A 16975-nucleotide genomic window follows, 5' to 3' on the forward strand; every position below is an offset into this window, starting at 1 on the left:
GATCTGCTTGTGCAAATAACTCTTCTGTTTATAGCAGGTCCACAGTAAATCAAACCTCGAGGTGGGGACATGGAAGCTTTGTATGGCAGCTGGGAATTCAGGTCCTTTCTCCCTCTCTGTGTCTGCCTCATGTGTGTCTCCAAATTTGTGATCTTGCCTTGAAAAAATCTGTAATGACTCATTGCCTCTCCTGGATCTACTGTCAGTAACACAGTTAGTTATAACCAGTTAATTAACTGTAAACTCTAATTACTTAAAGTTCAGTCCTTTACTGTGATTTTGCTGTTGGAGGAGAATGCCAAATAATAACCATGCTTTTCAATATACCCTTGTTTTATTTTTCTTGGGGAACATACAAAAGTTATGTGTAAATATTTCTTTCTCCAGCAAGCTCATTTTATTATCCCTTTTCCTTTAGCTTTCATTAAAAAATGCTTCTGCCCCTTCTTGAACATATAAATAAATAATGCTTGATCCAAACAACCTCAGCCATAAAAACCTGCTTGAAAAGAAACTCAGGCAACTACCACATCTGGAATAATAGTCAACATATTTTAGAAAGAGACTTCATTTTTCTCACACAGGATACTAAATCATGATGGCTACATGTGCCAGAAATAACACAGTGGGATATGACTATGGGAGGACGTGAACCTATAATGAGGTTCAATAAAGTACTAATCTTATGGGGTAATGCAATCTGGCTTGCTTTTTGCTTAAAGAAAAGCCTGTGTGTGTGTGTGTGTGTGTGTGCAGACACACTGGTGTGCCCACAGCATTGCTGCCTCCACACCTTTAAGATTAGGGCCATGCAAGGGATGGGCACTGGTGTGCCCACAGCATTGCTGCCTCCACACCTTTCAGATTAGGGCCATGCAAGGGATGGGCACTTCAGTGGCAGCCCTGAGCTTGCCAGGAGGTTGCTGTTAGGGTTTCAGGGAGCCACAGAGCCAAGAGCTCCAGGGACAGTGGAGCTGGAAAAGGCATTGCCAGGGCATCAAGGCAGGCCATCAGCATTGCTGACACTGCCCTGTGTTAATGGGAGCCACCTCTGGGGTCTCAGCAATAGCACAAGATGCCAGGAGGGTTAGGGTTGGAGTTGAGAGAGTCAAAGAGCCAACAGCTCCAGGAGCACTGTGGCTGGAAAAGGTGTCCCAAGGCGACCCCAGCAGGGCCCCAGCACTGCTGCTTCTGCATCTTTCTGATCTGTACCAGCCGTGGTGATGGGAACCTGAGCCCCAACATTGAGCTGCTGCTAGGCTTAGGGTTAGAGCTAGGTTTGACAGTGTTTAATTCAGATTCTGGTGTCTTCTTTCAAACTCTTTTGACTGTTTTGCAATGCAAATAAATATTTCAAAGCTCATTAGCTCTTTCCCAAACTAGCCTCATTCCAAGAAGGATGATGGATTCCACCTGCCCTATCATTTCAGTGGAAAGAAATCCAGAGGGACACTGTAGAGCTGTGAGAGAGCAAGAGCTTTACCATCTACTGAGCATCTCCAGAGGTGCTCAGTAGTTCAGCATGTTTTCTTCAGGTTTGTCATTATCCCTTTTCCTCCAGTTCATCTCCAGTTAGAAGGGGATCCCCTAGTTACAAAGACTGGATTTTAAAATAATCCTTGATCTTGGGGAGATAAAAGATGAGTCTCTTTTTACACCTTGGAAATGGGACACAGATGAAGATGATAACATGAATGAGAAATACAGGAAAAAACTAACCAAAGGACAACTATGAATTACAAAAAACTCCTTCTAATGCTGAAAACCCATAGCCTGAAGTTGCTAAAGAAAAACAGAAAAATTCCTATTCCTTCACATGTTTTTTCTTTCTGTAGAGGAGGAAGACTGGCAGGAGTGGTTGTGTGCCTACTAAGAGGAGACAGGGTTTTTCCTGTTTTTTTCTGGAAACCCATTGTCCTAGTAATATCCTCCACCAGCTTCATCTCCACCATCCATGGTCCAGCTGTGCAGTGGGCAGCATTTCTGGCCTGGAAGGATGGTGCCAAGGTCTTTGCACAAACCCCACAATTGAGGACGCCACCCTCCTCTTCCTCCCCTTCCCTTGCAGTTCTTGCAATCCCAGTGGAAGAGGCACTTTGCTTTTTTACTTCCAGCTGATGTGAAAACAGGAAAATAGCTTGGCCAGAGCACCAAATCTCTGCAGCCTCATTTAATGCATTAGTGGACATTTTAATCCCACACCATTTTTCCTTGCCTTCTCCAACTTTATCTACAGGAAACTGGTACAAATATATTCAGCACTTGGGTTCCTTGTGACACAAGAAAGGCAAGACACATGGATGCTTTGGCTCAGGGAATGCTGCCCCGGGTGGCTTTTATCAAACATAACATTTCCCCAGACATTGTGATAACCAATACAGTACCAGCCCCTCTGAGCATGCAATTTACTATGCTGTAAATAAATCTAACTTCAGCCATAGATTTTTTGCCATGTAATCAGTCTGCTTTCATAAAAATTCCCTTCTCTTGGCATTCATTCACATGTGCCTTACAAATGTGCACACAGTGTTGAATCAGATGTGTGGGAAATATATATTTTTTCCATATGGATCACAATATGCCATAAAAGGTTTTCCCCTGCCCCCCTCTCCCCTCCTCACAGTCTCTTGAGGGCATATATCATAACAATTGAAATCTGATGAGAAAATGAAAAAATGCTTGGTGTTCATATCTTCCAAGTAGTTTTCCAGAGTCCTGCTGCTGAAAGGGACATAAATCATCATCAGCACTCAAACAATGTTGTTACCTGAATACACAAAACAAAACACAACTTGTTTCTTGCTACTGGAAAGAGGAAAGTACTGCAGCCAAAAAAAACCCTTCAAATTGTCAGTCAGGCTAAATTTAGCTGGAGAGGTTCAGCTGGAGAAGTTACACATGCTAGAAGGAACAGTAGCCAAAAAGGGGGTGCAGCCCATTGCAGGCATCTACCTGGCATGGGGAAGCAAAGCTGGAACATTCTGGTGCTTTTCTACTCTGGATGATGTCCAAACTGGTGCTCACCCAAATCTGCATCCCTCAACCCTGGATCCAGACAAGCTGGGGCAGCATCCTGTGGGATAAAGCAGGGTGAGAGCCCTGCTGGCAGCTGCAAAGGGCACACAAGGTGCCCTGTCTGCCTCCTGCTGTGGGGCTCTCTCTGACCCTGGCACCGAGGAGAAGGGGACAGAGCAGCCAGCAGAACTCTTCAGACTCATCACACCTCCAAGGTGACAGCACTGAAGTCTTCCTCCTAGCACTGGTCTGGTCTGACCTGTCCTCTTGCCAAAATGAAAGAAATAAAACCAGTAAGAAATGTCTCACTAAGAGGTCACTTTTTTAAAATGGTATCATTGTAATTGAAACATCTGAAAATGACAAACTGTCTCTGGATAGCTCTGCAGACATAAAAAAATAGGTGATAACTGTTACAAAAACATCATCCAAATCATTCACTTCCTGCCCCAAATTTTGAAGCTATGCTCTGAATCAAAAACCAAAATGCCTTGAAAATATCCATCAGGTTACTGTGTTTGAGGAATACTTTCCCAAAAACTACACTCTGATCCAGAATATGCCATCAGATGGAAAAAGAGGATAAAAACTGGCATTGAGTTATAGTTTGTGAGTGACAGCAGCATGCTCTGTGCAGCACCTCTGCTTTCCATCACAGGCAGATTTAGCATCCCTTGCTCCCCTCAGCAAACACAGGGACACTGACTGGTTCAGGATCTTCTTCTAGTTTGGAACAAATCAGCCACAGGACTGCAAATAAAAGTCACATCTCCTGCTCCCATCCTGCTAACTAGCTTCATGTTCTTCCTCTGACAGCGTGCAGAGAGCTGTGAAAACAAAAAGAGGAAAATCAGTCTCCTTCCAGCAACCCTCTGGTACCCCATGGCATCTCCCCACTGTGAGCACCTGCATCACCTCGGGGTGGCTCTTGAGAAGGAGCAGGGGGTGTGCATGAGCAGGAGGAGAGGGTGACTTTCCCTCATTACAGCAGCTAGTCCCAGCTTGTTGGCTCCATCTTCTGGAAGTGAGACAAAGTAGAGATTTCTCAAAGCCTGAGCTTGTATAATGAGTTTATAACAATGCCCTGCAAATACGGGCCCTGCGATATGTCTGGCACAAATAAATCCTTTTCATAATGTATGAAATTTGTAATTAATCTCTGTAAAACACCTCTGCAAGAAAAAGAAAATATGAAAGGAGGGCATGGCAGTGTTTAAGTGAAACCCAAGCTGCAGGTAAGGAGCAGGAGATGAAGCATTTCAGGGCTAAACCATGCAGGTTGGCTGTGGTTTTTTGGATGTATCTGACAACAAAGCCAGTGGAGAAACAGCATTTTCTGTCTCCTTTTTAAGTCTTTCCCGAATTGGTATGGGATGACAGGGGATCCAAAGCATAAAAGCACTGTGGTCACTCAGTGGCCTTTCAGTTAGGAAAAAAAAAAAAAAAAAAAAAAAAAAAAAGAAGAGAAATAGTCAAGAGATTATTTCAGAGCTTTGCTGAGTGGCCTCAGCATGCACAGGATGGAGCATCCCAAGGGTACAAATTATCAGCCCAGGTGTTGACATTTGCCCACACAGTGTCAGGATGCTGCCTGAGGGATGCAGAATGCTTCCATTTAAGATGCAGTAGATTTCCCACAGCCTCATGCTCAGTGTCTGTCAAACAGGCTCCCCCTCCACAAGCTGCATTTTGGTTTATGCTGCCAAATTTGGGGTTCTGTGCTTGGGCTCCCTTTGGCTGTGGGATGCTGCAGGTCTGGAGTACACTGAGGCAGTCAAGCACAGGCCCCAGGAGCACAGCTCTAGAAGTTTCATGTTGCTCTTTTGTTCTGGGGGTGCATTTTGCCTGCAAACTCTAAGCCCTGCAGATTCTCTTAGAGGTACTAATTAATTTCCTGTAACAACTGTAATTGCACAAGAGCATCTTTGCCCGTCTCAGAGCTGCAGTGCCATTCCCAACCTGCCTCAGCAAAAAAGAGTCTTGGTAGAATCCCAAAATACTTTGGGTTGGAAGAAACCTTGAAGATTGCCTTTTTCCAGCCCCCTGCCGTGGGCAGGGACATCTTCCACCATCCCAGGTTGCTCCAAGCCCTGTCAAACCTGGCCTTGGACACTTCCAGGGATGGGGCAGCCACAGCTTCTCTGGGCACCCTGTGTCCCAGTCTCACAGGGAAGAATTTCCTTCTAATGTCCAATCTAAACCTGCTCTCTTTCTGTTTAAAGCCATTCCCCCTTGTCCTATCTCTCTGCCTGTGTAAAAAGTCACTCTCCATCGTTTTGGCCAGCTCCCTTTGGGCACTGGAAGGCTCGGTGTCTCCCTGGCACTTTCTCTTCTCCAGGCGAGCACCGCCAGCTCTCAGTGTCCGGAGCAGAGGGGCTCCAGCCCTCGGAGCCTCCTCGGGACCTGCCCCACGTCCCCAGACCAGCGTGCCCTGCTCTGCACTTTTATTCATCTCCAGGGGCAGCACTCCTTTCTGCTCCCGGCTCAGTTTAGCGCTGTGCCGGAGGGTGGTGCTCGATGCAAGCGCTGCCGGGCGGCGCGGGGCAGCCCCAGCCCGCGGGATGCGCCAACGGCTGCCCGGGATCAGCCACCTGGGGAGGGAATATTCCACCTCAACTCACCCTCAGCGCACAGCCCTCAGTTTGGCCTGCAGAGCCTTCTTAAAGTTTTTACTTAACTTTCTGCGGGTTACTTGTAATGGTCTTCTGCCTCACGCTAATCAAATGTAAGGACATATTAGGTATTAAATATGTATTAAATATGCATTAAATATGTTTCAGCTTTGTACACTCTTATGTGGTTAAAAAAATAACACAGAATCACAGAATGGTTTGGGTTGGAAGGGAACTTAAAGCTCACCTCACTCCAACCCACTGTCACAGGCAGGGACACTTGTCACTAGACCAGGTTGCTCAAAGCCCCATCCTGCTTCTGCAAGATCAGAGTCTTGAGCAAACCAGAATAAATTCAAGGGCAGTTACAATTTCCCAGATTTCTTCAGAGAGAAAGGTGGGCAGAGGGTCTGACTTCTGGGGCCAGCAGCCCTTTATTTCCCTTAGCAGCACTATTTCAGTGTCTCCAAGGACATCCCCACCGTGTTCCAGCAGAGGCAAAAGCTTCCTCCTGGTCATGCATCCTCATTATACCCATCAGTGTAATTAAGTAGATTATTAATGGTTATCCTATTTAAAATCAAATTTTTCAGTGGAGAGATTGGTGCCCTCAGCAAGCAGCAAAAGACTTCTGTAGCTACACTGCTGTTCCAAAGCACTGCTGCTGCTTCTTTAACTAGACATCAGTCCTGAACCACCAGAAGAGAGTGAAGTGAAGCACATGAGCACATATGCTCACTGGAAAAGCTGCAGAATTTAATTCTGAAATTCCCAGAGATACACCAAAAACGTGCACAATGATTCCCAACTGTTTCAAAAGGCTGAGGATATCTAATCCTGCAGACATCTTGTGTATCTCACCTCCTTTACTCTTGCCTCTCCACATATAAATCTGTGCTTCTGATATGTGAGTTATGATTTTTAAATGCTTATTTTGGCAATGTGTGGTGGTAGGATGTTCCAGCTTTGCCTGCAGGCTGGAGAGGGACTCTCTCCTTGGAGACAGGTATAAACATGAGAGACTTGGCCAAGAACTTCCTGGTAGAAATCTCTGTTCTCTGAAGCAGAACTCTTTAAGGAAAAAGCCAGGAAGCCAATTTGGACATCTGTATGGTTTTTGACTGAGATAATCGTAACCAGGGGATAGTGGCCTGAGCAAACAGCAAAGCAAACCACAGATGATCTGATTAGTTTTCTGCTGTGGACATTTTATCTGTATGTTCAACACAGAATGAAAGACCATTCTTCAAAGCCCTCAGCGTCTTTGGGGAAATCTTCTGTCATTAGTCCCCATGGTGATGTCAGTCAAGCCCTACCCCAGCTCCCGGGCAGAGAAATCCATACCTTGTCCCAGCAGCCTCCTGCACAGGCCAGGGTGAGTGGCTTTCTGCAGAAACCTTGCAGCAGATATGATTATATTGCTAAGCAGCATTCTCTTGCTGCTGGAAGGCACTTTGAAAGCCTTTCTATCTCTTTCCTTCCTCAGGGATAGATAGAAGAGCTTCCTTCTCCTTCTAATGGCATTCCTGGGCAGATTTGGGAGTCCTGTAGCCTTGGAGGCTGTTGCTAATAACTGTTGCTATTAAAATGCAAATAAATTTGAACATTTATTTTGGTCATTATGGATAATAAAGTGAGGGGATAAAGTATGAATACTGCTTTTTTATATGTCTTTTCAGGACTTGGAAATCTTAGGTTAATTATAACAAAGAGTTTTTAGTGTCTCTTAGGTGTGGCAATGTAACCCGACCCAATGGGATGTGGTTGGACTCCAAAAAGGTTTGTAAGTCCCATGGGTACAGAGATTGAAGGTTATGCTCTTCCAGCTCATCATGTCATGGTCATGACTCCATTAAGCATTTAGTAAATTTAAATAGCTTTCTAAATTTCCAGCAATTCTTTGGCCAAGTAATGTATTTTATATTTAACATACATTTAAATGTTTTCAACATGCAGGATCTGAAAATGCTATGGGATTATTTTTCTCCCCTGCCCCGCTTTTAATCTGAAAACTGTGTCAACAATGGACAAGAGAGAGGGAAAAGACTGGGTTTTATGGGCTGGCAGTCACTGACTACCTGGTATTCTTGGAGAATTGGCAGGTCCTCCCCTAAAGAGCCTTGCTGTCCCTTGAGCCTTGCCATTATTTGTCTCTTTATCAACACCAGATTCACCTTTTCCCTTCTAGTTTGCCTTCAGAGGCAGTTATTACCAAATATTCAGGTTGGTGCATTTACCAGCTTGGTGCACAATATCAGCCTCAAGACAGTAGCAATTTCCCACTTTAACTTTGCTCCCTTCATGTTCTCCATCCTGACCCACAGCTTTGGTCACCCGTTTTTCCTATTCTAGGAAAAAGTTGGGTGAGAAATAAATTAAAGGCTCAAATTTCAGTGCCTTGGGAAGTCATTTGGTTCTGACTGGTCTCCAAAACCATGAGCCCATCTCCTTTGTGTGTGAGGGCAGGCTGGAGTTTGGTGTGGCCCCGGGAAGATCCCATTCTGACGGGCGCCATGACAATAAACATGTTAATTAAATTAATTAATTTAAAGGGGCAAAGGTTCAGTGGGCGGGTGGTGCTTTTGTATTTCCAAACCAGTTAACTCAGCTCAAATTCAAAGCTGACCAAGACAGATCTGCTTTGACTGGCAAACCCCAGCTCTGTGCAGAGCCACAGCCATGCTCTTTGTACGAGCCCGGCCCCTGCCAAGCCTCTGTGGCTGGGATGAGGCATGGCCTTAGGTTAGCAGAAATGCAATAAGATATCAAATTAGTTGGGGCTCTGTGTCCTTTTTGAAATCACTGGGAGAATTGTGATGCGCCAGGGCGCAGAGTGCTATTCTTCCTATCTCTTAGCACCATTGTGCAGGGGTGAACAAAGCCAAGAGGTGTAATTTAAAGGTGCTGTGACCTCCCATGAGCAGCTCTCCCCATTGTGAGGCCGGTTTTGTTTTCTGTATGTGGTTTTTTTTTCCTCCACTGAAATCTCCTGATCATAAATATGCATGAATAAAAGAGCCAGGGGAGAGGACGGGAGGGGGAAGGGGGCTCATAACCAGCTTGGATAAAGTCCTTTTCTAAATTTTCCACTCTCAGCTTCCTGACGTCGGATGAAATAAGGGACCACACCACCGGATTAGCTCAGCCAGAGTTCCTATTTCCAATTGTAAAAGCAGAACCCTGGCATCATAACAATCATTATAATTATCACTTGCAGAGGGGTCTTATCATATAACAGCTTCTTTTTATTCGGGATGGAGTGGGACCAAAGGGGGCTGGGGGAGATAATTCCAACCACAGGGGTTTGCGTCTTCATTCATCACTTTCCAAACAAGCAGTGGAAAATTGAGGTCCCTGAGCAATTTACAGATTACAGCTCTCTCCTGGTACAGAGATGTGTGTGCACACACACGCCCGCTCCACACATCCCACACAGACCAGGTACGCTGTGGGGGACCGTCAGAAAGCAGGATAAAACACTCCCCCCGCCCTGCTTTTCTGCCCCAAACTCAGGCAGAAACGGACATAACCTTCCCTTTTAAGCCTAGCAACTCCAGCCTGGCCGCACAGCTCCTCCTGGATTAATCTTTCTTTTTTTTGGCTCAGTGAATTGTGGTCAAGGCCATTGTAACGTGAGTGCTGCCGGGGCGCGGATTGGCTGGAGGAGGCTCAGAGAGGCCCCTTTTCACAGGGGACTAATTGCTTTAGACCACCAGTATTTGGGAGCTACAGATGTCTTCCTTAATTTGCCTAGAGAGCACAATCGGCCCCATCTGTTGCATTTTTTTCCCCCCTCTGTCTCTCAAGTCGCCTTCTTCCCCCTGTCTGCAAAGGCCTAAATTGAAAACTCATCAAAAAGTAATACAAGAGCAGTTTGGCTGGGAAGCTGCTGCCGTGGGGCTTTGCCTTTAATAAAGGCCCCCCTGCTACTTTTACACATGGGTTGGGGAGCAGAGAAAGGAGGAGGAGGAAAGCAGAAACAACCTAGAAGGAGGGGGGAAAAAAAGCTAAAAACTAACAGCCAGATGGGATATTTGGAGGCTGGATAATTTGATGTGTCATGGCTGGAGGAGAACAAGGGGCAGCCCCTTGTTTTCTGTGTGTACACACAACAAAAAGATGACTTCTAGAGATGGGAAGGAAGAGGAGCTGGGGGCCGGCCGGGGGATCTGCACCTCCCAGTGTCGCTGGCGTGGGCAGCAGTCAGGGCCCTGCAGCCCCTGACTGCCTCAGAGCACACCTCCAGGGACACAGGGAGGTGCAGAAGGGTCAGAAGGAGGGAAGGAGGAAGAGGAGTGATGGGCCTTTGCCCTTCTGCAGAGACAGAAAGGTGTCTTGGCCTGGAGTTGTCGTGGGGCATTTGCAGGCTGTGGACTGGAGATGCTGCTCTGCACCTGCCTTATCCAACAAATCAGAAGAGGGTGTTGCTTTCTTCTTGCTTGTTCAGTGTTCATCTCACACCCAGCTCTACACAGAAAGAGAGGACAAGCCTAAAAAACACTTAAAATATTAATTGGAAAGGTTGTGGGGGAAAATATGTCTCATCTTTCTTCAAAATTCCCATCTTGGCCAGCTCAGGACGCAACGCTTATGAGAGCGTCATAAACCCCCACACTACCTAATGCAGGTAGAAATTGTGTTTCCTTCTGGCAAATTTGGAGCTGGTGCTCTGTGGGGACATGGTGAAGTCACCAGCCACTCCTAACCTGGTGTGTGCTTGGTCTCTTCCCCTGCAAAAAGCAGTGGATTTGCTCACAGGCTGTCTGGGAGACAGTAAATGTTACCCCATCAGTGACATGAGTCAGGTGGGAATTTAAATCTCCCAGTCCCAGCCTGGTGACACCTGAAAGCAACTGCCTGGGCTTGAAGGAACAGCCCATTTCAGCTCACCTGTGATTTATTTAACAGAATCACTGAACCACAGAATGGTTTGGGCTGGAAGGGGCATTAAAGTTCATCTAGTCCCAACACCCCACCCAAGGGCAAACTCTAAACATTTAGCTCAGAAGATTTTTCTCTACTTTCCTCTCTTGCCTTAAAATAACATTTTTATAAGTCTAAGGCAATGTGGCAGGCAGGTAGTTTGCTCACCTGTATGCTAGAAGAGAATTTCTCCAGGGATGGAGAAAGCCCCACACCTCCTCCTTGCACCCAGCCAGAGCCTGTGTCAGCTGCCCCAGCCTGCTTTGCCAGGGATGGCTGCTGCAGGGGCAGCAAGTGTTTTGGTCACCCTGTGCAGAGGAGGGCAGGGAGCTGCCCGTGCAGGCAGCCCGGTGTGTGGCAGCTGTGCAGGTGAGAGGTGCTTCCTTACTGGGCTCTGTCCTGAAACCTGAGCCCAGGTGCCAGTGCTGTGGCCATCAGCACCTGATCAATCATTCCCATTTCCTGTCTGCTCATCAGGCATCTCCCCCTGAGTCCTTGCAAAGCTTTTGTTTAGATGTCCAGTTAGGGAAGAAAAAAAATGTCCATTAATCTTGAAGGACCCTCTGAAAACAATGTGAAAGAAATAATGGCAGAAGTTTGGTGCTACTGCTGGGAGCCCTGCAAGGAGCAGCCTGTGGGCTTGGGAGCTATGGGATGGAGCCAGCAGCTCCCATCCTGCTGTAGGATAGCTTCCAGCCAGTGCCACCACCTATTCCCAGCTTGCTTACACCATCAGCAGATTCTCTGTAGCAGAAGTTTCCTAAAAGGAAGGGAAAACCATGCTAAACTGGCACTGTGAGCTGCAGGCATGGGAAAAGGTGCTTTCACTGCTGGATAGTGGGATCCACAAAGCACCCCCAGCCCCTGGGCTGGGCAGAGACAGGGAATGGGAGAGCTGCAAGGGCACTGGTAGCTGGTTTCCATGTTCTGTGTGCTGCCATTCTGCTTGGGAGTGAGGAAATTCTCCTCCCTGGGGAATACTGAAGGTTTATCTGTCTCAGTGGGGCTGAATGAGGTCCCAGGTCCCCTTCAGTGCTGAGGAGTTCTTGGAGAAATAACACCACAAGCAGTCTTTATTGCTGTCCTCACTTTCCTTTCCTTATTGTTTTGTTTATTGCTTTTTGCTTTTCCTTGGATACCCCTGTTTAAAAACCGTGTAATTATTGCTTCTCCTAAAGGGAGAAAAAAAAAATTCAGTTTATCAAACTGGGAAGGTCTTGAAGCACTGGTGAAGAACAAAGGCTGAAGTACTGAGGCTTCAGAGCCCAGGCTGTGTCCCAGGAGTGGAACCTCAGATGAAAAACCCACAAGCACAGCTCTGTGCTGGGGCTGATCACTTCCCAGGGCAGCCCTCTCCTTGGGGAGAAGGTGTGAATGGCTTCCTTGAATAAGTCACTGGATAGCCTTGGCCAGTCTCAGGCTGGCTGTTGTTGTCTCACTACTCAAAAACCGGATACTCTGTTGTGACATTTGTTTTTCCTCTGATGCATGTCAGAAAATAAAACAGCAGTGTGCAGGCCAGCTGTGCCGGTGGGGAGCAGAGATGCTGCAGGCTGTGGGGTGAGAGGAGAGAGAGCCAGGCTGGTGGGCACCCCTCTTGTGTGTCTGTGTTTCCTGTAAGGCTTAACATAAGGATCAGCAGTTGAAAGCTCTCAGAAGGAATATGGCAATGATAAAAGGGAGCTCTGGTTCTTGTTGTCGAGGCAGCCCAGAAACTGTTGAAGAGGCACTGGAAAAGCCATTGAGCTTTTGTCTAATAACTCCTGTGATAATAATTAGCTCAGCCAAAGCAGATTTTAAAGGGGCTTTAAAGTTCTTGTTCAGTGGCTTGAAAGAAAAAAGGCAACCAGAGTCTCTTCTCATCTGAACATCAATGTGAATCCCACAAAATCCCATTATTCCTCTTTTATATAAGCAGTTTGATCAGTTCAGCCTTTTCCCTCCCCAAGGCAACAACTTTCCCCCTTTGTGCATGTTTTCCCCTCAAAATCTGAGCACCACACCATGCCCAGAGCCTGGCCTCCTTCTTCCCTGAGCCCCTGCAAGTGGCACTGACTTGCTGCCCCCATCATGCCAGAAAATGACCAGGTGGAGGCAGAGCAGGGAAATCTGCCTGCAGGAGCACCTGCATCCACCAGGATATTTTTCTTAAAAGAAGAAAGGATTTGATAGATATAAAAGTGAAATGCCCTCAGACTTTGCTTTAGCACTTGATGTTTGGAGACAAAACCAGATGGTCCAAAACTCACATCTACATCCAGAGCTAACTGTTTGCAGTGGAAGTTAAAATTCTGCTAAAAATCAATGATTTGGGTAATTTTTTAAGGGAGCCAGCCACGGAGGAGTGGAAGAAGAAATGCTGACACCAGCCCAGACCTGTTGAGCAGAGACCTGTCAGTGCTTTGCATCTGCTGGAGACCTTCTACACATCCCCTTCCCAGGCTGAGTGAGATTCAGAGCAGCTGTATTTACAGTCTGTATCTGCTGGGAACATGCCAGGCTGGGTGCACTTAAAGACAGGAACTTAGAGACAGTCTGCTGCTCTTTGAACGCCGGGGGACACTGAGGCTCCTTCCTCAGGAAAAATCAGTAAATATGGAAAGATTCACAACCCCCAAAAGCTCTACCAGTACAACCAGGGGTGGGGTATTTCAGCAAGATTTGATGCAAGAGAAGGGGTGGGGATGGAGGCTGACCTCCAGTTGGTATATGGAAGCACATCCCCATGGCAGCTGTTTTCCCTTGTGACTGAATGTGAGCTGAATGTATCCCTGCCATGCAGGTTTGACACAGCTTTGCACAGAAATATGGAGCTAAAGAGGTCATGAGAAGGGGTGGCACATGTCACGGTGACCAAAAAGTTTTGCCAGGCTCAGAACTGGTGCTCTGAGCTCCCCAGTGTCTGCAGAGCCTCAGACAAGCTTCAGTCCTGATGGCCAAGGAGCTTTCCTAGGTTTAACACCAACGCAAAGCACAGCAGTTTGGAGAGCTGAGCAATAACCCCGCCAGCATGGAATACAAACTCTCCCCAGGCTGGAGCAGCTCAGGTTGCAACGCCTCAAGAAACAGCGAGTTCAAATACAAACAATCCCCATTTTCTTTGCAAAATTTTCTCTTTTGAGTGGACTAGAAATGGCATTGAACTGAAGGCAAGTTTTGCTAGTAAAATATACTAATAAACTGCTTTGGAGACTCATAAACCGTGTTGTGTTTTTTAATGGCAAATACTAAAGGAGTCTAATAAAGTGTTGGTTTTTTAATGGCAATTTTTTAAGCGGCTGGAGCAGAGATCAGGAGTTCAGCCTCTTTCCTTGTTCTGTTTGTGGTATATTTATCTTCATGAAGAGAATGGTAGCAGGGGGATTTATTTTTCTGAATGAATGTCTCTAAGCCCCTCATACCTCCAGGGCTTATAGTAAGGTTGGATCCAATGACAGGAGAGTCAACATTATAAGCCCTTAGAGAGGGCTGAGTGCCTTGTAGATAGTCTCAAGTGGATGCGCTTTCAGCGTGCCGTTACCCCGGCTTACATTAGCGGCTGAAGAGACTTTGTGTGTCCCCGATGCCCTCGGGTGACCCGCGACCCCTGCGACTCCGCCGCGCCGAGATCTGAGGCTCGCGCGAGCCCCCGGCCGAGGAAATGGAGAGGTGCATTGTGCCGCGGAGAAAGAGCAACACAAACACAGGGTGTTCTCAAAGGAAACAAAAACCCAGCGGAAAAAAAAAAAACCCTTCCCCAAACTGGCAGCGAGGGGCAGCCGGGGGGGGGAAAGAGCAGGCACACGTGCTCTGGGCAAAGGCACCCCAGAAATTCACGGCTGGGGGGGCTGGAGCCGAGCCGGCTCCTGCTGTCCGGGGGTCTCGGCTGCGTCCAGGAGGGGCTGAGCCAGATGAAGTGGGGTGAGGGAAAATGGGTTTCCCTGTGGGTTCTGTATTTCTGAATATAAAAAGAAAATGGGCTGGGTTTGCATTTGAGGAGTGCTTTGGGGCAGAGATACAGTGTGGAATTATGTGCAGATGTCCCAAAGGAAAACAGCAGAGCTCAGCCTTGCTTGTGTCTCAGCAAAACACGCTGGAGTTTCGTTTGGAGTTTCAAATGTCAAAAAGGGGCTGGAGCAGCCCAAGATCCCGTGCTATGGGGGATGCCAAGCCCTGACCTGATCTCTTAGAGGATGCAGTCACCAACAGGCGGATCAGACGGCCAGGCTGGCACTGTCACTGGGTCTGGCACTGTCCCAGGGGCAGGGGATGGCAATGGGGCAGGTAGGATGGCTCAGGAGTCGGTAAACTCTAATGCACAGCCAGCACTTCACTTTGAACCGTTCTTAACTCTCAAGAGAGGCCACCCTGCCCCAAGTAGTGGCTCCCTGCAGGGAGGGATGCTTGTGCAAACAGCCACCTCCCTCCAGGACCTTTGTGCCGGTTTGGGGTGTTGAGGGTCACCACTCTGCCTGGCCCCAGCCCCATGCCCAGCTGCTGCTTTCTGCCTCACTGAGACAGCGACATCCTCATACAGCCCCTGGCTACTGCACAGAGTCAGATCTGTCATAAATCAGAAGCAGCAGTGATGGCTTCGTGTTCCCATCTCCTCTCTGAAATCAGGGCTTCCTCCACCTGTGCCGTCCATCCCCACTGGCTTCAGCCCCTGCTCGGGATGTTTGCAGCATCTCTGAGAGAAGCAGGATGCGCTCCGTGTACTGCCTCTGTGGCACCGGCAGGGACAGGGGTGGGGAGAAGGTGACAGTGCGGCACCTTTTCATCACCTTGGAGAGGTGGGACGTGCCCCCTCCCGGCCCACCCAGCGCATCCGAGCCTGGTCCATGCATGAGAGCATTTTCCAGATGCCAGTGTGTGTTTAAAGTTTAAAAAGATGAGCAGAAAAGCCCGTGTCATGGGTGCCCGAGCTAGAAGGAGAATTTCACCGTCATGAGGGAATGTATTGTCCCCAGAGCTGGCCAAGTGGATTTGCATGCTTAATTCCCACTAAGCATTTTTGAAGGAGTAATCTGATAAAATCTTCAACCTGCTGATAGCACAAATTTAATCGTATGTCGCTCAGAAAAGGGCAGTGGGACTCCCAGCTCCCAAACAGTGCAGACCAGGAGATGTGGCCCGGCTGGGTCCGTCCCAGGCCAGCGCTCACCGTGCGCCGGTGGGGAAAGATCAGCGCGGCTGGGCACAGACGGAGGAGAAGAAGACTTTTATCCCATTGTTTTTCCCCGTGATTAATCCATCTAAAGTGCTCCTCTGAGCGTAGCCAAGGGCAGTGTAAGAAAGAAGCAGTTTGAGCTTTGTGGGGCTTTTCTCTTCTCCTTTTCTCCCCCCTTTCCAAGTGTGCTTTACAAACATCCTCCCCGCTCGCCCTCTGTATTTGCAAAACCGTCTCCTTCTGCCCATGGCTCCTGATGAAGTCCTTGCAGAGCTCCTTGTCCACCTCCAGTCTTTTCAGCACGTATTCAAATTAACCCTTTTGTCCCATTCACACCCCCTTTCTTTGGCGGATATTGTGGCTTTGCCAGCAGCGATCCTGCAGCGGCTATTCTAATGTAAGTGCATTCTGGCAATGCCTTGAGAACCTGATCGAGATCATCCCACAAGTTTAATCCCTCCAAATTACAAAATGTTTACTATCATTCACCTTCACGCAGCTTTATTTCGTGGGCTTTCTTCAAGGAGCGAGCGGGACGTGTGTGTTGCCAGAGATGCCCCTTCACGTCTCCAGCTGATCACCTCAATGGGACCAGAGTCAAATGGTCAAGGCCATATGCGTATGAAAGCCTGGGCTGTGCTGCCAGCTATTCTCTCTAGCTCTGCATGGATTTCACACTTTCTATCCTGTTAGGATGCCTACCATTTACTTTAGCGTTGATTTTTTTTATTCCATTTCTACGTCCTGTGTCATCTGGATTTAATCTAGTTAGCAGATTTTATGCCTAAAATTGCATTGTTAAAGGGAATTGTTTAAATGGGGACCGGTGGAGAACCCTGAAACCCTTGAAACCGGGGTATCCCCCCGCCCAGCGCCGGCCACACATACCTCGACTGCAGCGGCCCTTGGCTTGGTGCGAGGGGCTCGGAGGTGGCTTTGCTTTCTTGAAAGCATCCATTGCTATTTTCAGAAGCACAAACAGATGCAAATGTCTCTGCAAACATTGCACAATGAGATGCAGGGAGAGGACAGCCTTTCAAAATCTCTGAATAGCCCTTCAAAGCAAGTCTAATTAGGGTAAGTAGAGGTAATAGGCCTACTTGCGTTTTTTACACTCGAATTTTTCCTCCCTCAAGCCTGCAAGGCTCTTTTTCCCCTGTGGCTGGGGGGTGGTGGTGGTATATACCCTCTCCCATTTGTTTGCGCTAACAAATGTAGAGATGAAAAGAAGGGGGAGAGGTAGAAAGGGGTGGGGGGGGGGGGGGGGGGGGGGAGA

The sequence above is a fragment of the Pyrgilauda ruficollis genome, unplaced genomic scaffold, assembly GCF_017590135.1.
Source record: "Pyrgilauda ruficollis isolate IOZ18807 unplaced genomic scaffold, ASM1759013v1 scaffold57, whole genome shotgun sequence".
Lineage (NCBI taxonomy): Eukaryota > Metazoa > Chordata > Aves > Passeriformes > Passeridae > Pyrgilauda > Pyrgilauda ruficollis.